General features: G+C 43.9%; 1 protein-coding gene and 1 non-coding gene across 6 annotated transcripts in view; both read right to left on the reverse strand.

Moving 5' to 3' along the window:
- KCNA5 (potassium voltage-gated channel subfamily A member 5) overlaps positions 1–21396 on the reverse strand; it is a 162580-nt gene that overhangs the window by 137054 nt on the left and 4130 nt on the right. The window lies entirely within an intron of this gene.
- LOC118700489 (small nucleolar RNA SNORD66) lies at positions 18739–18813 on the reverse strand. Its single transcript, XR_004982281.1, has one exon. It is a non-coding gene; the product is annotated as a small nucleolar RNA SNORD66 (small nucleolar RNA).

A 21396-nucleotide genomic window follows, 5' to 3' on the forward strand; every position in this document is an offset into this window, starting at 1 on the left:
GAAGAATATTTAAGAAAAGTTATTCCCAAGCAGCTTCCCAGGCAGCTTCTGTAAGACAAAATAGAAAAGAAAGAAGTAGAAACAAATGGATTTTTCAGCTCAGTGGGATGAAAGAAGTTGGTTTCAATGGGGTCTGAAAGGGAGCAAGGACGACTGTGGCCATAACTGCACACCTGAACCACATGATTTTACACATACACACATCCCCCTTAAATCCATCATAATTGAACAGTGACTTCTTTCAGCGTGTGTGCAAACACTTCACTTCATAAAGCATCCCTGAAAGGGCAAAGAGGAGAGAGAGCCCTACAAATATTGGTCATTCACCCTGTGGGTCCTGCAGCATGGGGACCACACAGCCACATCCCTGCCTGTCTCAGAAGGCTGTTCCCCAGTTTTGGTAAAGTTTTACAGTCTTGAAAGTGAACTTAAGCCCAAAGGTGACATACATGAAAAAAAAAGAAACAACAACAACAAAAAAAAAGCAGCAAAACTAAATCCTTTGGAAAGGTTTTGAAGTGAATCTGTGTGAAATGAAATAAACAGTTCTCCCCACTCTGAAATACCAAAGGCAGTTTCTGTCAGAAGAGCTCCCCACATGTTAATCTGCAGTGAAGCCTCAGTGCCAGAGTTGGCACCCTTTGAAGTTAAAGGAAAAGCTCCTCCTGTCTTTATGGTGCCCAGATTCCTTGCTGGATTGAAAAATATCAGAGGTTTCCTAGGCTCCCAAGAGCTCTCTGAAGATCACTGTCCAGTGATTAGAGGAAATGTCAAGGGGACTGGGTTAGAAATCTCACAGTGGCTGAGCTGGAAATGCTCCCTAGAAGGGATCCTGATTTGGTTGTGAATGATCTCGGAACTAGGCTTATCAAATCTGATGGCAGATTTGAGTAGAAAAAGAGAGATTCACATCTCAAAATAAAATATTTGGTGCTTTCTTTTTTTAATTTTATTTTACCAATTCTACTTTTCTTCCTTTTTTCCCCCTACTGATTTATGTTAGCTAGAATCAAACTTGAGTATTATGTGGGTTTTTCATGGTATTTTCATACTCTTCTCCTTTCTTTTCTCCTTTTGAAGGAAGAAGGAGAGGAAAAAAAAAGGTTGGAAAATGAAATGGACTTCAGTAATTTAAATTTTGAATAAATAATTTTTTTCAGGTGATGTCAAACTAACTGAAATTGACATTTAATTAACTGAAATTTACATTTCCATGTAAACATGAAAAATATGAATGTAGCGTTTTGACGCTCTTTGATTACGTATTTTCTACAGCAGGAAAGGAATGTCGTGATTAAGAATTTTCAGCCAACTTGAGGCATGAGTATTAGGAGTCCCTGCAATCTGGCATCCTGAGCCATAATCTTTCTGAGTAGCACAGAGGGATCTGTTTTGAGCAGCAGAGCATCTACACTACAGCGGAGTGCTGCCTGTAATACAAGCGAGGATAACACAGGGCAGGAGATTAATATTCTGCATCACACTGGGCTCTGTTATTTTTATCCTGCTGTTTCCTTCACTCACCATCTCATGACTCACACCCTCCCCACACTGGAATTTCTGCCTCAATCTCGTGGCTCACTGGTGTCTTAGGGAAGCCGTGGAGAGCTGTCTGGAGAACATCATTACTGCCTGAGCTCCAGGTCACTCTGGAGAACACAGAGAGGCAGCAGAATTTACTGGTTTATCACACACCTCCTCTGGCTGTTGCAAACTGTCTTCAGCACTTGTAAGGGTTGCAGTTCTTCCTTGTTTTTACAGCCTTAGTGACATGTCTGGATGCAAGTGCCAGTTCCAGACATTCTCATGGATAGCTGGCACTGCACTAGCCTTTAGTAAAAGTTCAGGACTCAACCTGTGAGGGGGGAAAGGGCTCTTGAGAGACAGGTGAATGTAATTCAAGATGAGTAAAAGAGCTGCTCCTTACATGTTTCTTGGTTATCACCTCAGGGATATGGTCCTCGATGCCACACTAGCAGGGTTGATGCTTCCTGAGGCAAAACCACAATTCCCTGATGTGAGATGGGAAGGCCAGGTCACAGGAGGAACTGGATGTTGAAATCCTTACTAGTTGCACATACAGCTATGGTGATCCCAAATGCAGAATATCAAAACCCCAGTGCAGTCTCCTGCTGTAGAATCCTGCACTCTCATTTCCCAGGGGATTCAGTTCCCCAGGTGCCTGGACTCTGGCTTCTCTTTAAATCCAGAAGTAACACGGAGTTTGCCAGTTAGGAACCTAAATTCTACCTCCTCCCAGAAATGAGGCTGATCAGAGAAAGCATAATTATTTTTTCTTACCTCCTCATGGAGTGATGACAGCCCCTGCTCAAGAATCTAAATTCCCTCCTTTCCCTCTATCTGAACTTCCATCTCTATCTTCCTGAGGGCATTTCCAAACCAGTTGGAAGCCAACAGCACAGAAGGTTCGCTCTTTATGTGAACAAGCAAATATTCTCTAGGCTAGAGGGAGTACTTCAAACAGCAATTGGACACCATATCATTCTTCAAAAAAAAATATTCATACTAGAAAATAACAGACAAATCTCACTCTAAATGTTTCTTCCTCTTTTGCCCTGCCACTTTCAAAAAATGAGCTTTATTGAAAGGTGCCAAAGAAGCCTTGTCCACAGAATATTTACAAAAAAAAAGGCATTTATCTGGGGAAAGGGGAATAAAATCCTAACTCAGCTGTGGAAATTCTACTCAGTAGCAAGATTCCCTTCACACAGGTACTGAAGCAATGGGCTCTCCAGTACCTTTGAGTGTATCTAGCCAAAGTAATGCCCTTTTTTGCTGAGAAGGTAGGTAGGTATCAGCCTGGTTCTAGAGTCAGTTTAGCAGAAGGATCATTTGTGATCCATAGTGTTATTCCAGCTTTCCCAGGAAAAGGTAGCAAAGGATGTCAAAGAGCCCTTTCTCACAAGCTTTTAGATCCCCTGGCCTCCTGCTTTTTCTTTTTGCTCCCATCTGGCTCTCCAGGTAACACTGGAAAACATAAAGCATGTTTTATTTCTGTGGATGTTTTGTTCTCCAGATTTGTCCTGGGGCAAACTTCCTACCCCCTCACATCAACTCAAGTCCTTCTCGTGGACTGTTGATGATGACTCAGAACAGTCAATGAGCCTTTTGTTGGTGACACAGCCTCATCCGGCAGAGACTTTGTTGCTCAGAACCCAAACACCAGCTCAAGTCACCCATCACATGCCCTGCCCTCTCCTCTTGTCCCTCCCCAGCATAACTGGCTGCCTGGAGGGGGACAGATGAGCATGATGGAGCAGGAAGGCTGACAGCTTGCACACCCACACCACATCCAAATGCCAGGTCTCCCCAGAATCCAAAGGGCAGAAGCTTCCCTCAGTCCACCCTCAGTCTAGAAATGTGACCGCAACACAACAGTCATGCCCTTCCTCTCAGACAATTCTTCCAGCTGGAGGATGATCAATGTGAGAGCCCCAGGAGAGGCTGAGGAGGATGTGATTACTGACCTGAAATGAAGCCTGTGCACACTGCAGGAGAAGCTTCCACTAAAATCTCTTCCACTGGAACACTGGAATCAGCACCTCAGGACAACAAATGCTGCTGCAGTTTGAAAGATGATTACCAAAAAAAAAAAAAGCTAAAGGGAATTGGAGCAGCCAGAGAAAATCTTGTTAATGCAGCAGTATCCTGCTGTGAGCTTTCTGTTTAACAGAGAGGCTCCTTGGTACTAAAGTTTTTGCTGTCAAACACCTGTCAGCAGTCCTTTAAAGTAAGGTTTGTCCTGAGCTGCAACCTCCTGTCTTGAACCTGTCTTTGTCTGCAGCTGTTCTAAGCAGACTCTATGAATCCAGAGAAACCCTTTCCATATCTTACTTCTCAGCTCTGTCTTATCACCTGAGGTGCACAGAAGGTCAGGAAAGGACGTAAAAATATCTCAAAGAGGATGTCAAGAGGACGGTGCCAGGCTCTCTTCAGTGGTGCTCAATGACAGGACAGGGAGCAATGGCCATAAACTAAACACAAGTTCCAACTCAGCAGAAGGAAGAATTTCTTTCCACTGAGGGTGGCAGAGCACTGGAACAGCTGCCCAGGAAGGGCCTGGAGTTCCCCCTCTGGAGACATTCCCAACCTGCCTGGATGTGTTCCTATGTCGCCTGCTCTGGGTGACCCTGCCTGGGCAGGGGGGTTGGACTGGATGAGCTCCAGACGTCCCTTCCAGCCCTAAGGATTCTGTGAAAGACATCACTCAGAACAGTCGGGAAATGACTTGCAAAGAGCAGCTTTTCATTCACGTGGAGCTGGTCTCTGCACTTCCTCCCAGTCTTTTCCAAACACAAGGAAAAGAATATGCAGGGACACTTTTGTCAAATGGAATAGAGCAAAGCAAGGGACTTTCTCCATTAACTGTTTTTTTCTGGAGGATGTTAGGTGCTTGGAAGATACATTTTTCATGGAAACATTTCTGATTCAATCCTGAGTTCTCTGGCAGAGGTTTCCTCAATCATATGGGAGATGAACTCTTTGCCACCTCTCACAGATGGTAACCTGCACTTCCTACAAGCTAGAGCAGGGGGGTTCATTTTAAACAAGATTTTTAATATTTCAGGAAAAAAAAAAACCAACAAACTAGTGTGATTTCCTTCTAATGATTCAGAAGAAGGGTTCTGCAATCCAGAGGGTAAACTAACTACTAAAATGCATATAATCACTATGATTTCCAGAGAGCAATGATCAAAATTGCCTCACATCTATACACTGCATTCCTGGAACTCAATCTTCATGGCAAATGAATGCCTACCATTGGATAAAAATGTCATCTGGCACTGAAAACAACAAAGAAGGATGGTAGTTCCTCGCTCAGAGCATCACTGAAAAGCACTTAAAATTATTGATGTAAGATTAAAGCCTTAAAAATAAAACCACATCATTAGAGAGCAGGAATTTTGCCTTGAACACAACGTGTCACCAGTTTCAAGACAAGTATAGTTCTATATTTAGAACAAGAATCAATGGGAAAGGAATCTGAAAAACCAAAATATCACTACTCGATATTTTGTCATAAGAAACATGTGAGATGTTTCTCCATCTCACAAAGAGTTTCTGTCCTAAGAGGAAAGGTTCACAGTTTGCTTTTTCAAGAAACTACAAATTTTGTACTTTCTAGTATTAACTGATTTATGCAAATTTTATACTTATCCTGTCCATAAATTAATGAGTTGCCAATCTTGCTGTATTTTAAGTCAGATCAGCACCAGATGGAGAGCAGAATTGCTTAATAAGGGGTTTTATCAAAAGAGTAATTAAGCAAATATACATCTGAAATCCAGTGTCAATACTGACAAGTCTAACAAACTTTCCTAAGGAACTACCTGATTCTGTGGTGGCTGGATTTAGTTTTAAGTTCTTGGCAGAGATCAGTATCCTACACTTGAACTATGCTATCCAAAATGTCTAAACTGAGCCCTGAGCTCAGTTCTGACCCCTGTGAAAAAGAAAAAATAAGAGACCACCAACCAAGTGTTTTCTACTGTGTCAGGACTGGGACTTACTGGTTTTGAGTAAGATATCGGCAAATACCTAAAGTGCACCCTTTGGCTGCCATGGCAAGGCCTAGATTAACTCTTTCACCTCCAGCTTAATTAGACCAGCCTTGGTATGTTCAGCAGTATCAGAGCAATGTTTCTGTGGCATTGTCTTTCCTCTGTTCCTACTCCCACACAGGCTGTGTGAGCACAGACTTTTGCTCTGTGAACTGGGAATGTAGACCAGGAGCACCTTGCCATCAGAAAAACACAGGCTTTATTGAAACAACAGCAACTCCCCTCATGAAATGCAGCATCGGGTCGGGTTTGCCTATGACAAAGGCAAATTTAGGCTGGCACAAGGCAGTGTTGAGTCTGACAGTGTGTGACTTCCACAGGTGCTGCTAGAGCTTGTGGGAGGTGTTGCTGTGACTCATGGAGGCTAGCAGAACTAACAGGGCAGCATGGTGGGACAGCCTTGTTAATGACTCTGGTGGCTGTAGGAAGAACCAGGCCATTCACAAACTGAAAAGGGACAAAAGATTTTTCAGGAAAGTGCATGGGAGCAGCCACAGCTTCTATGGGCAACTGTGCCAGGGCCTCACCATCCTCACAGGCAACAATTTCTTCCTAACAGCCAATCTAAACCTGCTCTCTGTCAGTGTGAAGCCATTTTCCCTTGTTCTGACACTACATATGTAAAAAATTTCTCTCCATCTTTGTCCCTTCATGTACTGGAACAGATTTGTTCCTGTGAAGCCTGCAACTGCTTCAAGAAAGGCTGAATGTCCCCTCTCTGTGACACACCTGGTGTAATCATGGTAGAAGACCAGGCAAGTCCCCCTGGTGCTTGTGTTCCACTGAATATTTTAATTTTCTTTGGAAAGATAGGAATGAGACAGAGTAGTCTACCAATGATCAATTCATTTACAGTAGTTAGGATAAAAGGAATGTTGAGATTCTTCAGAGAAAGAGGAAAAAGCTGGGTGAACATGCAGCAAAACGGCCAGTTGAATTTGCAGCTGCATAACCTGTTAGAAAAAATCCTCACATATATCACAGAGATCTAAATTTTTGTCTGAGTTCTGAACAAACACATTCTGGGTATTTATAGTGATGCTGGTTAAAAAGAAGCCAGCCCAGATTTAAATCTGAATCAGGCTAAAACTTAACCAACAGTGAATATTCAAGAGACCTGGCTGCCACCACTTAGAATTTAGAGTCAGTGCTCTAAATTCCACCTATGAGAGACCACCAGTAAAGAGTTTCACTACCTGCAAAGTGAAGGCTTGAGTTCACTACACAGGGTGCAGTCACAGCTGTAATGGTGACAGGATGCATGAGAAAAAGAGAGTGAAAGTGAAAATATCATCTTTACAGTAATCTGTGGATCAGCCCATTTTAGGATCCAGCTTTAGGTGCTGGAGCTTAAAGCTGGCTAAGAAGCCTTACAGGAGATGTGTGAATGATCCACAGCAGAAAATTTAAAAGCAGGTAAAGGAATTACTTTCTAACAAAAGATGTAATTAGGCTACGGAACTTAGTGACAGAGGTAATCAGAGAAGCCAAAAACTGTACTGGATTCCAAAGGGCCAGGACACTGAAGGAAATATGCAGATTATAAATTACAAAAAATAAAAACATGGAATAGATTGCTATTCCAGCTATCTTTTCAAATAGTAAGCACTAATCTGGCATGCCGTGAATCTACAGAAGGTCTTTACGCGTCAGTTCAGCACTTGCAACCCTTTCCTTAAGGAAAGTACAAAAGTGCCATTTGCCTAGATTGTTTCCACCTTCTCCAGCTCCATTTTTCCCAGTTTAAGCATTATGGACTGGCAGTGATACCCAGCCTTATATAAGAGACCACAGAAACAGATTGATTCATAATTTAGGCTCCAAGCTGACAGTGGGGAATAACTGCCTCATCCTGATCCTTTTCAAAAGTGATTTTTGCCACCAGTTCAAAAAACAGGGCTCAGACAAACCCTTGCTCCATCCAACCAGCAGTGGGAAAGTTTACCAAAATCAGTACCAGTGCTATTTCATCCTCTCTCTGTCTGCTGAAGCCAGTTGCAAAACATCCATTCAATTCTACAGCAGATTAGGTCTTCAGAGTCGAAACACAATTTGAATCAAGTAAGGGTGGAGTGGGCATCTCTCTGGCCCAAATTCCAGTCACAGAATCACAGAATGGTTTGGGTTGGTAAAGATCATCCAGTTCCAACCCCCTGCCATGGGCAGGGACTCCTTCCACTAGCCCAGGTTGCTCCAAACCCCACCCAGCCTGTCCTTGAACACTTCCAGGGATGGGGCAGCCACAGTTTCTTCTCTGGGAAATTTGTGCCAGGGCCTCACCATCTTCACAGGGAACAATTTTTTCCCGATATCCAATCTAAACCTGCTCTCTGCCAGTGTGAACCCATTGTCCCTTGTCCTGTCAGTCCAGGCCCTTGTCAAGAGTCTCTCTCCATCTTTCCTGTGAGCTTCCTTCAGGTCCTGGAAGGCCACAGTGAGGTCACCCCAAAGCCTTCTCTTCTCCAGGCTGAACAACCCCAATTTTCTCAGCCTTTTTGTATGGATGTTAATCATCCCCCTACTGGATTGATCCCAGGGGTTAGTGCTCTGCAGTTAAGAATGGGAAAGGTTTTTTCATCCCTTCAAGGATTAAGTTATTCTTCATTCAATGCCTATGAAATTTGGCAACAGCTACGAAACAAGTGGTGTTGAGCAGCACAGGTCACTCTCAGTGCCACCTGTACTTCACCATGGGTGATACCAATGGCCCTCAACACTCACAGCTGATAAAAGGAATGCAGCTCATCAAAAAAATGTTGCTCAGCACCTTGTTGAAGTGTTCCCTTGTGCGGACAACAAATCATGGAGATGGCATGTCTGTTTGCAATGACTTCAGTGTCCTCCCTGACTTCTGAGATGACATTTAAAAATGGGGACTGTCTACCAAGGAAAAAGCCATGTTTGCCCTGGTTAGTCCCTGCACAGCAATTCTTCTTTAAAATAATAGAGATTAAATTTGTTTTGGTATTCCAAAGTGGACTAAGTTACACATAAATCAGGCCTACCCTTATTCCACATGTGATTATCCACAAAGGTGTGTGCAACATTTTGAGTCATTGTAATTAACAACTATATTTTTCTGATTCCCATTCAGATCATGCTTCCCAAGTGTTCCCATCTAGGTGAAACCTTATGAATTTAGAAAAAAAAAACCTCTCCAATCTCCGGTCATTCTCTAGAGAAGAAAAATTGCTGCAAATTCTTGCCTGTACAATCTGAAGAGCCACAGTAATGTCCCTTTTACATTCACTGCAATTTCCACAAACAAATGTAGCAGGAGCAAAATAGGTCAAAATTCTGCAACAGGAACTACAAGATGATTTTCAGAACATACATGTGTTGTGGCAAAGCCCCAGATACACTTCTGTTCCCAAATTTGATTTATCATGTAGTTATAACAAAAGGTAAGGCTCAGTTATGGTGGATTTTGCTTTTTCTTTTTTCTATTTTCTTTTTTTTTCCATTTTCTTTTTTTTTTCTTTTTATTTTTTTTCCTTTTCTGGAAGATATGCTTTTGTAAGACATTTCTTGCTTTTAGCCTGTGTTCTTATAGCATTATTTTGAAAAGCCACTGGGCAGATGGTCCCCAAATGTGAGTTAATCACTTGTAGGTAGCTTTTGGGGAAGCTTTTTGAAATCCCTTCATGCAAAATGATTTCACAAACTGCCTGCATGCCATTCTTTAGCTATTTGAACCGACTATTTCAAAATGGTCAAGATAAAAATGGAAGATTACATTCTATTTGTTTTGCAGCAGGCGGCTACACTTATTTCACCATGGTGAAAGAACATAAAGGGAAAATAAAGCACATACATGGCTTTCACTGAACATTTTTCTAGATGTGTAAGCCATGACAGACTTCAAGGTGAGGATGTTTGGGCCTCTGCCTCTCTTCTGCAGCAGTTCCCACCTTTCAAAATCAGGTTGGTTTTTGAGAGAGGCTGAATGTTCAACACAGGCTGAGTGTTCAACAGTCATGACTCAGACTGCACAGCATTGTAAGAATAATGTAAAAATCGGATTTCAAACAGGATGCTCTTCTTCTTCCCCACTGATTTGGTACAGAAACCGTGTGCTTTGCATAACATAAAGTCAGAAGTGTTGATTTTTTCTGGTCTAGTGAGCATTTCATCACTGGTTTTGAACAGATTTCACCAGAAATCCATCACTGACAAAATTCTGCAGCCTTTCTTAACAATGGCAGCAAATCAAATGCCTTCTGATCCTCACCCAGATTTGCCTGTGTGTGAACCAATCAAGGATGACTGCCCCTCTCTCCAGGGTGATTCATAGCTTTAAAAAATAGAACAAAAAATAGACTATTTTCAGTTGGAAAGGCCCAACTATCTGAGCACTCCTCTCCCAGTGTATATTGCCCAGCATTCCCCTGTTCCAGGCACAGAATCCAGCATTTGTTATTGTTAAATTTCACCCCATGGCTCACAGACCAAATTTCCAACCTCTCAAAGCCTCCTGGCCCTGTAGAAAGTCAATAGCACCTTCCAGTTTGGTGCCACCAGCAAATTTCTCATGGTGTGTTCAAATGCTGCATCCAGGTCACTGATAAATAACTGAACAGGACTGGCCCTAGACTTGAGCCCTCAAGAAACAAGGCCCAAGGTATAAAAAGCCATCAGCTCAGAGCCCCAAACTGATACTTAAAGCAATTGGTATTTTTCCCTCAAGCACAGCAAACCCTCACACCTTAAGGGACCAGGAAGTGACACTTCCTTCAGGGGCCAAAGTTTTGAGGACAAAGGACAGCTCTGAGATGCACTTTCCTTTCAGAAGTCACACATTGCTCATAGATATGCACCTATATTTTCTTTTTAAAACACCCAGCTGCTTCACTGCTCACAGAGAGAAAATACATGAGGGCTACGAGCCACGTTTTATATGACATCACTGGAAGGGTCTAATCCAGAAACTCCATGATGGCCACAGCCTAAAAATGTAAACAAAGATCCATTCTTATGAACTCTTCCCTGGAAAAGCCTCCCCTCTCTTCCTCCTGCCCCTTCAAGCTTACCACTGCAGTGCAGCAGAAAAGGATACGAGCTTTAAGCACAAGGTTTTCTTTCCTCAACATTTAAAGGATGGAGGGAAGGAAGGAGGGAGGAAGGAAGTGTCGGAAGGAAATGTTGGAACGAAGTGTCGGAAGGAAGGAAGGAAGGAAGGAAGGAAGGAAGGAAGGAAGGAAGGAAGGAAGGAAGGAAGGAAGGAAGGAAGGAAGGAAGGAAGGAAGGAAGGAAGGAAGGAAGGAAGGAAGGAAGGAAGGAAGGAAGGAAGGAAGGAAGGAAGGAAGGAAGGAAGGAAGGAAGGAAGGAAGGAAGGAAGGAAGGAAGGAAGGAAGGAAGGAAGGAAGGAAGGAAGGAAGGAAGGAAGGAAGGAAGGAAGGAAGGAAGGAAGGAAGGAAGGAAGGAAGGAAGGAAGGAAGGAAGGAAGGAAGGAAGGAAGGAAGGAAGGAAGGAAGGAAGGAAGGAAGGAAGGAAGGAAGGAAGGAAGGAAGGAAGGAAGGAAGGAAGGAAGGAAGGAAGGAAGGAAGGAAGGAAGGAAGGAAGGAAGGAACTCTTCCTCAAGATACAAGGCACCGTTTGCCTTATTTCTCAGCACAACTCTGCTTCTTGCTGTTACCCTGTAAATCCCATCTAATTGGCATTTGTAGCACTTCAGAGAAGTCTGTGAACATACCATGGTCTCTCCCGTGTTGAGAGAGCAACAGTTTAGGACAGGTCATGCCACAGCTTTTTCCTAAGAGAAGCAGTTTTAATTCCAGTCTTTCTTTCCCCAAGCAGCCAGCTACCTTTTCAAAAGCTGTAAAAAGAAGAAGCCTTAGCTTCTTCAAGGCCAGTGTCCTTTTGTCAAAGCTGGTTGCAAGTGGCTAACAAGTCCAAAAGCTACTGAACAAAAGAGTGACTAAAAACCCACCAAACCCTTCTCCACACCAAACCCAGCTCAGTCCACTGCTGTCTGCAGAGCTGATATAAACTTATTTCTGCAGTGTTCCGCAGAGCCAACTGTATGTGAAAATAGCTGTACCCAAATTTGCTGCTAAGGCCACCACTAAGCCACGGTGTCCTTGTGTGGGGAACTGTCCCCAGCACAAGCCAAGCCTGGGAGCCCTACTGGGGCCAGAACATGTACTCCATGGCACATACTGGCATCACCAGCAACCCTGCTGAAGGGTGCTTTCAACTCTTGCATCCAGGTGGTTGATAAATATGTTGAAGACGACTGTTCAATAAGGAGCACCAGGCACAGCCCCATCCACTCAGCCTGGAGCATGGAAATCAGCAGGGAGATGATGATGAGGCAGAGCCTGCTGAGCCTGCAGAAGAGAGAAAGGGATGTGTGCTGGGATGACTTTATGATGCTCATATTCCCATTTGTCTGTTTAGCCCAGAAATGAGTTTTGCACCTTTTAGACTGATTCTGAGAGCAAAGGGGGAAGAGAAGAAGTGCATAGTTTGTTTTCAGGAACTGCACTTGCTCCCCTGCATCCTTCTCCTGGACTGTGCAGCACGGACAGACAGCAGGACAGAGCTCTCCTTTGCTTTTAGTTAGTGTTTAGCTAGCTGAGGCAGAGAAGTTCCCTGGACTGTTCTTGGGAACTGTTCTTGGAACTGTTTAAACCTGCTCTGGACTGAAAACCCAGAAGAGCACTGGCAGCTCGCACCTGTGGCCCATGGGGCCAGGCTGAGCCATGGCATTTCCAGCACCGGAGGGACTGATAAGAGACTGAGTGAGCTGAGCTACAGCCCACCAAAGGGGACTGTCTGAGTTTGTCATGTCTTCAGATTGGCAAGATGTTTTATTTTTTAATATTGTACAGGTTTTTTTGTGCTGGTGAATGCTTTGCCTGTTAAAAAAACAGAGTTCTTCCACTTTTCTCCAAGGAAATATTTTCCTGAACTGTCTGGACAAGTGGCTGCTTGAATTTGCTTTCTAGAAGAACCCCCTTGGACGTTTCCTCGCAAATTTGCCCTAAACCAGGACAGGATGGGAGAAGGATGGTGTGCACAAAAGCATCCTGCCACTGTCCTTGGGATGGCTGATGTGCCCACCAAGCTGGAGGAGAGCTGTGCTGGCTCTCTGGAGCACCCAGCCAGGGCTACCTCAGCACATTCTGATCCTGCCAGGCAGCAGGGCAGGCTCAGCACAGAGCTGCTCCCTGAGCACTGGCCTCAGCGGAGAGCAGCAGCTCCGGGCTCCCACCGAGACCCAGAGCCAGCAGCTCAGTGGGGGCTGCCTGCAGCCCTGGCTGGAGATGGAGCCGTCTGTCTGCAGCGAGCTGATGCTGCGCCCTCAGTGCCCGCCCTGCACTGCCCTAGCCCCTGTGCCACCCCCTGCTAGCTCAGTGTGAGCCTGCCACCTGCCAACAAGGCATTTGCTCTGATGAGGCAGCAAACACCAGCCCTCCACAAAGCCTATAAAAATTGCTGACATTCGCAGCACCACGAATCAGCTGCACTCATCCTCCAAATTCCACCAGCTCACCAGGAATTAGAAAGCTGCAGGTTTGGCTCACAGCAAGCCAGCTCAGCTCTAAGCTGTCCTGTCCCAGTCATGTCAGTACCAAACTAGAAGGAACAGCCACAGGTCAAGCAGATTTGTTTGCACCACTTCACAGCTCAACCTTGGAAAATCCATTTTTTGCCAGGAACTTCTCTGGTCATTGTACCTCCCTCTGGGAAAGATGCTAACTGGCTGTTTGTCATCTGATCAGAAAGGGGAATTGAATATTGCCTGGCTGAGTCACAGCCTGCTGATATTAATTTCTGCCCTCTCTTTAAATTGAGAAGGCATGTCTGGCACACACCTGAGCAAGACACTTTATGAGCAAGGCTTCTTTTCAGTACAGGTACCTGGCTCATGGTTCCTCTCCAACAGAGACTAAGACTTCACAAAATCAGCCATTGGCAGCACTCCCAGGATATTTTTCCATTCGCACATATTTCTAAAAATGTCAACTCCAGTCTAACCATTCTCATCTGGGGAGTCTGACATCAGATGTACATTAGCCCAGGAAAAAAATTACCCAAAATGCAAGCCCCTTCTAAAAAGGAAAACAAATTCTAAATATGTTATACTGGCTCCTCCTCTGGGCTCTCTGCAAATGAGAGGAGGAAATTTTACAGTGTGATTTTACAGCCATGATGATTCAATTAGAAAATCAGACAAGGGAATGGGGATGGATTTTACAGGGATGAGAAGTGGATGATATGTGATATTCCTGTTCAGGCCTGACTTCCTGTTTATTTGGGTTTGCTACCCAACATCAGACGAAAAAAGTCTCAGGCAGGACCTTAAGAGCCACGTGCAGTCCTGGAATGAAATCCAGACTGCTAAGCAACACTGCATCTGGCTGTGGGAGAGCTTCCCTAGGGAGAAAGCATTTTGGCTTGAGCATTTTGTTCCAGTCATCAGTCTCTGATTATTTTCTCTTCCAAATTTGGACCCTTCACACCCCTCCCCAGCATCACCTGCCTTGCCTGAGGGACGAATGTAGCCAGGACATCATGCTGCAATTTGGCCACACTGAGGCCAGGCAAGAAGTGATATTGTTTCCACACTGTGCCCACAGCACGGTGGAATGCCGTCAGCATTCCCTCACTGCTAAGAGAGATCTCTGTTTAATTTGGGCTGTCAGGAGTCAAGGAAAACAAAGGATGTGACTGCAGAGCTCAAGTCTATCTGAGCAGGATTCCTGGAATGGAATCCAGTTGCCTTCAGTAGGACTAATCTGCAGCTACAGAGTGAACAGAGTGCAGGGTGTGCTTCTGAGATATTTCAAATAAAAGTTTTGATGAATGCTGCAAAAATGGCTTTGCAACTGCTGTACTTCTGGGAAATAATTAGAAAGCCCTCCTCTCTTTACTGGCTCTGATGATGATTGCATCTGCTCGCCTCCAGGATGTGCTTGGCATCCGAATTACACTTTTGCTTTCTTGCAAATCTTCATGTTTTCTACATACACATTTTCACCATGTGTCCTGTCTCTAAATATTAACACATAAATACAATAAACAGAGTTTTCAGCCTTACTTGATGAAACAGACCTCAAGGAGTGATTCCCTGGCACAAAAAGTTCCATCACTTTTTCTAGGTGGTGTACCTCAGCATTCTAACCTCCACATTCTGTTGGTCTTTTCTATATCACACCCACACTAAACCATGTGCCCACATATCCGCTGAAGGAAAAATCCCATCAATAAGTTCACTTGTCCTTAGTGGTCCCTTCAGAGTGATTTACTTCTCAACATCTTCTTAGGGTGGTTGACAGCACTGACATCTTAAACTATTGTAGTTAGAGCTGTCAAGACCCAAGAATACAGGAAAGATTTTAAATGGAAGTTTATTTCTACTTTAGCAGAAGGAATTAGGAACTTTGCTTTTTCTTCTCCCTCTGACTGAATTAGACTCATGTTTCATTCTCTGGGGACCACTGGCATGTAGGCTCACCTTGAAGCCACAGAAGAATTCTAATGCTGGCCCACTTTCTGCCTGTGCTGAGTGGTCCTTGGTTTCTTCAGCACTAGAATGCAGAGTGTCCCCACCCTTTTTTGTTTGTTTGTTTGTTTGTTTTTTAATTTCCAGTAATTTTGTGATGCACCCTGCTGGACAGCAAGACCAGGGGTTATGCATGGCCACCAGGGCCTCAACTGGAATGCTAAGCAGAGTTAGAAGATGCAGTGACTGAAAAACAAGATGCAGCCTACACTAGGGCCAGGCAAACAGGAAAATCCGCCAAAAACCAAAGCAACAGTATCCCATTCCCACTGTCAGATCCACTTGTGCTCCTCTGTGTGTGTCTGGAATAGTGTGGTGATTTTTAGTTAAAGTTGCATATAGACGAGTGCAGGTGGAAGCAGAATTAGAGAGAAAAGATTTTGGCAGGAATAGCTGTTCTCAGTGAATAGAGACTGATTATTGTTTAAGAATGTGCCAATAGGGGGAAATGTGTAAAGCTTTTAAGTTACCCCAAAAATTACCTGAGGGCAAGAGGCATCAAAGCAGGGCTGTATTTACACCTGCCACCTCCAGAGTTTGAGGGAATGTTCCCAAGCAATTAATCACAATCAACTACACTTCAAGGCTCCTGGCCATGCTGGTAAGTCTGTACCCAAGCACTCTCTTGGGTAGTGCTTGGGTACAGACTTATACTTCCTAGGCACGATGTGGGCATGAGCAGAGGTCAGGAAGGGAGCCCAGCAGGCTGAGTGCCGAACACCTTGTTTCAGAGTGAGCCTCTGGCAGCAGGAGCTCAGCCTGTCTCCTGCCAGCTGGCCTCAGTGCCAGGGAATGGTCCTGGGCACATTTCGTTTTCTAATATAGATGTAGTCAGGATGTCTATGAGAATTTGTATTTCCCCCTCAGTGGAATATCCAGCTTCCTTTTTAAGAACAGAGCTACTCCGTTTTCCACTAGCAAGAAGCAGTGCAAATGCTATTTTGAAATACCCAGCGTTTCCAAGCTTTCCAGAGAGACTTCTCTCTCGTGCTTCAGAATTCTGCACTTCTCAGACTCTGCTCCATTGTATGGATGTATCACTGAGATGGAGATACTCTGGGAGACAAGTGGGAATCTGACCCAAATTTTGTTGGTCACTGGAATTTACTCTGCCAGGCCTGCAGGAAGATGCCAGTGCCTGCCTTAGATCCACACTTCAGCACATTCTCCTGAAGGCAGGTACCTGTATCCTTTCAATGAACTGGGCAGACTTTTAAAACATGATCCTGAGAGATACTGTGCAGGTATTTTGCCCAGTGGCTGAAATCTCTCCCCCAGAAACAACTGTGGGAGCCAGTCAAATGTTTGCATAGCTCAGCTGTGGATTCCTGCTATTCCTTTTGCTTCCTCTGTGGCTAAAGGAACGCTCTCTCCTTCAGAGCACAGAGGCTAAGCTTAAACTAGAGGGCATTCCTTCCCAGAACAAGCTTTGTCACCCTCCAGACTCCCTGCTTCTTTGCACCATTCCCTTGCATAATAAAACACCATGTATTTTCACAATAGCCCCCTTGTGCAGCACTGCCTTGAAAATTACTGTTTTCTGAACTGAGAAACTCATGCAATTTGCTCTGCAAATTCCTGTTAAATGAATCACATTCAATCACACCCCATTAGATTTTCAAATAATTTTAAACAAGACAGAAAAAAGAATTATAAGTTTATGTTGCTTAAATAATTCAAATAATTTTTCACCTTTCCAATCACAGGCATTTCTACCTATACTTAAGCAGGGAGGAGGAAGAGGAAGAATTTTTAAATGTGTTGAACTTGCTTGAGAGCATTAAGTATGGTATAATGTAACCAATCTCTACTGACTGAAGAGAGCAAAGCAAGCCCTGGTATGGATTTTGTGATATTTTGTAGGGGGATTACTGTGTGCTAGGACACCATCACTGGAGTGAAATCATGCAAAGGAAGAAATTTTACCTGCTTCTTGTACATATTACACCCTCAGACCAATGTAGTCCATTTAAATCCCATCTTTTCCTCCAGCATCTTCATGGAAACATCAACCCTGACATGAGTATTTATTATGCAGCTGTACTGTCATGAGAAGAGCTGCAAGGTTCCATTGCATTCCTCACCCACAGGAGTGAGGAAACCACCATTCCTGGCCAGGGTTGGACATGAGATTTAAGAGAAGAGACCTTATATTTCAACATTTATGTCCAAACTGCCTTTATCAGAAGACGGGAGAAGGTCAGTCAACCACTGTCTTGAGAGGGAAATTATTACCTGTTTTCATCCAAGGTGATTCTCCAGCAACATTCTTTCCAATGTCAATTTTAAGACAGTCACAGCTGTTTTCCAGAATATTGCAAATTACAATCTCCATGGCACACCAAAATTGAAGCACAGAAATAAGATATATCTTTCTTTTTTCTCTTCTTTCTGTCAATCAAGTGTTAAAACTGATTTATTTGGAAATATCCCCCTAATGACTGTGAATTATTTATAGAGAAGACAACTTGCAGTTGACTTTGGTAAATTTTAAATTCTATCTGGAAAATTATTAATTCTGTGGTAACCATAAAGACTGTGCGCTAGGAAGCCTAAGCTTTAATGAAAACACTTTGTTGCCTTCTATTAGATCAGGTAATTTCTGGGGCATCCACAGCTCCTCTGGGCAACCTGTGCCAGGGCCTCACCACCCTCATAGGGAAAAAATTCTGCCTAATATCCAATTTAAACCTACTTTCTGTCTGTCTAAAGCCTTCTTTTTCTTTAAATAAGTTGATATTTCTCTTCAAAACTTCTAATTCCAATTAATTCCTTATCAGCTTTATTTTTTTCCTATTCCAATTACATAAAAGTTTTTATTTCACATTATCTCAATGGCTACTATAACCACATTTTTCACAATATTTCATCATACAAATATTAGGTATGTTCTGGTCAATGGGCCCACAGAGTTACTGGAGAAATTCGGTATAATGAGCTGACACACTGATGTCAGGTGGCATGACCGAGGTCCACTGTAGGGTGCCAGCACCCTGAAGTCCCAAATTTAGGACAGAGAAACAGAACTTTAACAATCTGATCAGAAGAACTAGGGACCAGTTAATGCATACAGAAAGAAAGTAAAAAAAAAAAAAAAAGCAAAAAACAACCAAAACAAGCAAACTTCAAACAAAGCAACCAAAAACCAAACATTACAGAACCTGTGAAAAGACTAAATGGCACAATCTAAAAAAATATTTAGTAGTGCCGCATATAGCAAAAGTCATGGCGGAATAATTTTGGAACAATTATTTTAATTGGTCATAGGTTAGATTATTATAAAGACCTTTTCTATTTCATTTTTTGGACATTTGTAGCTGTGGAGTGAGGCTGCTAGTCATTTAGTGACATGGCTAAAGCTGAACCAAAGGCAGGCAGATGCTGTTAGAGCTTCATCTCCCTGTTTCCCTGCTGCCCCTCTGTCCTGCAGGGGAATCAGCCTCATTATTTCTGAGCCTTCCCCCAGACCCTGCCTGCCACACAACATTCCGATCCCGATCCCACCGCCAAGTGGCAAGGCCAAAGTCTTGATGAGGTGCTTAAAGCCCTCCTTCTGTCATTCCCTAAATATGGCAGCAACCACCCTAAGGCCCCTGCCAAATTCCACTCCTGTTCATGGCATCTTGCTAAATGGCTGGATCAGATGTCATCAAGGCATCTCGTCCCTCACCACAGCTCAGTGGCACTGTCACATGCCACTAAATGCTCTCCTCATTTGACCTCAGCACCAGCTTCTCTAACACTGACCAGGAAGAAGAATTTCTTCACAGGTTGTCAGGCATTGGAATGAGCTGCCCAGGGAGGTGGTGGAGTCACCATACTCAAAGGCATTCAAGAAGCAACTGGACATGGCACTCAGTGCTCTGGTTCAGTTGACAAAGTGGTGATCTGACACAGGTCGGACTTACTGACCTTTGAGGTCTTTTCCAACCTCAGTGATTCTGGGATAGGTTTCAGAAGAGCCAGACTTTTTGTGCACGCAAGTGTCTCCCTCTGAGAGTGCTCTGACATGTGCTTTGCTCCTTAACAGGAGGTGAAGGGCAATGCCTGGCGAATGTCTCAGTACCACCTCCACCAGACCAGCAGTGTCTGCAGCTGGAGAGGCCAGGGAACAGCCAGCAGGAGTGCCATGCTCTCCTTACAGAGCCCAAATGAAAAGAGCACACAAAAGAGGGATTTGTTTGTGCTGCTCAGAGCAGCATAAAGTCCCCTCTGTGTGCAGTGACCCCACCAGATGGATCATGGTGCACAGCTGCTGGCATCCAGTCCTTGCCTGCAGAGCCACCCAGAGTCATGCAAGAGACCACAGGGGGAATCTCTCTTCCCTGAGATCCACATTTTAGACCTCTCAGTCCAGCGAAACCCACTCCTATTTGTGCCTCTCTGAGCCCCGTCCCCCTTTGAAAGGCTTGGACTTCCCCTCCCCATCCTTTTCTTTACCCTGCACCACAGAGCGTGGTACAATTGTTCATAGAGCGCTGGGAGATGAATGGTGTTATATAACTGCTTGGTACTATTTTATCGTTTCTTAGGATGATGGAAAAGTAAAAGGGAAATGTGGACTCCCCTTGGGGTCAGGCTAAGCAAATTAAACTTACATTACTGGTGACCCAAATGAACATTCACTTCAGCTCTCCCAAGAATGCATTTTAGTGCACAGTGTTCCACATGAGAGGACAAGCCATTAATAACTACAGCATGTGTGGGGTGAGGGAGCTTTTCTTTTGCAGCTCCTAGCCAAAAGAGTTTACAAAACAGTGTTGGTTTGTTGTTTGGCTGGGTTTGTTTGGGGTTTTGATGTCTGCCATGATCTGCTATTCATTAAGTTCTGACATCTTGATGCCTTTGATATGGCAAAGAGGTCTGATTCAGCCTGCTGTTCATTGCAGGTCAGTTAACATAAATTAATAGTGGTTAGGTTGTATTTCCTTCTTGTGATGGGCCTGGAAGAGAAAACTCTCTTCCTGTCTCACATTTCCAGGAGCCTTCTTGGAGGGATTCATTTCTCTCTTATACTCTTCTGCACCCACATATTTACCCCAAAATCCAAGGGCAATCCATGGCTTCAAGGTTTCAGTCCTGTTTATAACTTATCTTTAAATAACCATCAGAGAATCAAAGAATACCTGGATCTAGAAGGGACCCACAAGGAACATCCAAGTCCAACTCAGGATCTCAAACCTCAAAATCATAAAAATCAGTGAATCTAAAACACCTGCTGAAAATTGTGTTGGTTTAAGCATGTGTCTGTGCTAAATGCTCTGTTGAACTGGGTTCAGACCATGTTCCTGGTCACATTACTCAGTGCTTGGCAGCAGTACCTGTGATTAGAAAGCAAATCCTTTACTGCCCTATAAGCCAATAGAAATCATGTATTTATTTGTAAAGGTGTCAATACCAAATTTGCCTGAACTGTGCTTAACATGTTAGAAACCCAAGCCAAGCAAATTTTTTTAACCATACTTTGAGAATGATTTCTTTTCTTTCTATTGGAAAGTTCTGTTGTTTTGTTATGGAAAAACACAGCATATTCAAACAGAAGGCTGAATTTAATTTCCTATCAGATGAGTGAGCTCAGGCAGCCACAGGAAGAGAAGGCAGCACTTGAACTTGAGTTCACTTACTTCCATGAGGAGAGAACCAGTTCAGTGAAAGCAACAAAAAGACACAAGGTGGGAAGAAAAGTAAAAAAGGAGGGGGAAAACCAGGCCTTCCCTTTGTGTCACCAAGATCAGCTTGACCCATGCCCCATAGCCCTGATCTATTTCACCTTTATCAGCTTGCTGCACTTTGGAGATGTAATCTAGAACCGTAAAATCCTTACGCAGGATTCCAAACAAGTGGCTGTGTGGACACAATGCCCCTCCTCCGAGGAGCCAACAGCCCAATCCAACATAACACACAGTTGGAAGACCAAATTCTGGTGGTCAGGCAGGTAAGGGTAGTAGTTTCAGAAAGACCACCTCAAAACTTTATCCCGAAAGACTCACTGCGGTTGTTTGGTGCTTATTCAGGCCAGTCAGATGGATGTGATCACCGAGAGCAAAGCAAAGCACTTGAGCAGTCTGAGCAAAAAGCCTTACTCTAAGTCCATCAGTGACCTAGGTCTCAGCACGTGCAGCAGAGTTACACCACTTTGTTTCATCTGAGATTCAGCCTCACCAAAGAGCTGATTCTTCATTTCCCTTTTGTGCAACAGCTCCCACCAAGGCAAACTGGAGATCTCCCCAAGTCTGTAGTGCAGCTGCACTGGATGCTTTTCCTGTTAGTCTTGTTTTAGACAGCTCCTCAGCACATTACAGC

This window comes from Molothrus ater, chromosome 5 (genome assembly GCF_012460135.2).
Source record: "Molothrus ater isolate BHLD 08-10-18 breed brown headed cowbird chromosome 5, BPBGC_Mater_1.1, whole genome shotgun sequence".
NCBI classification, from domain to species: domain Eukaryota; kingdom Metazoa; phylum Chordata; class Aves; order Passeriformes; family Icteridae; genus Molothrus; species Molothrus ater.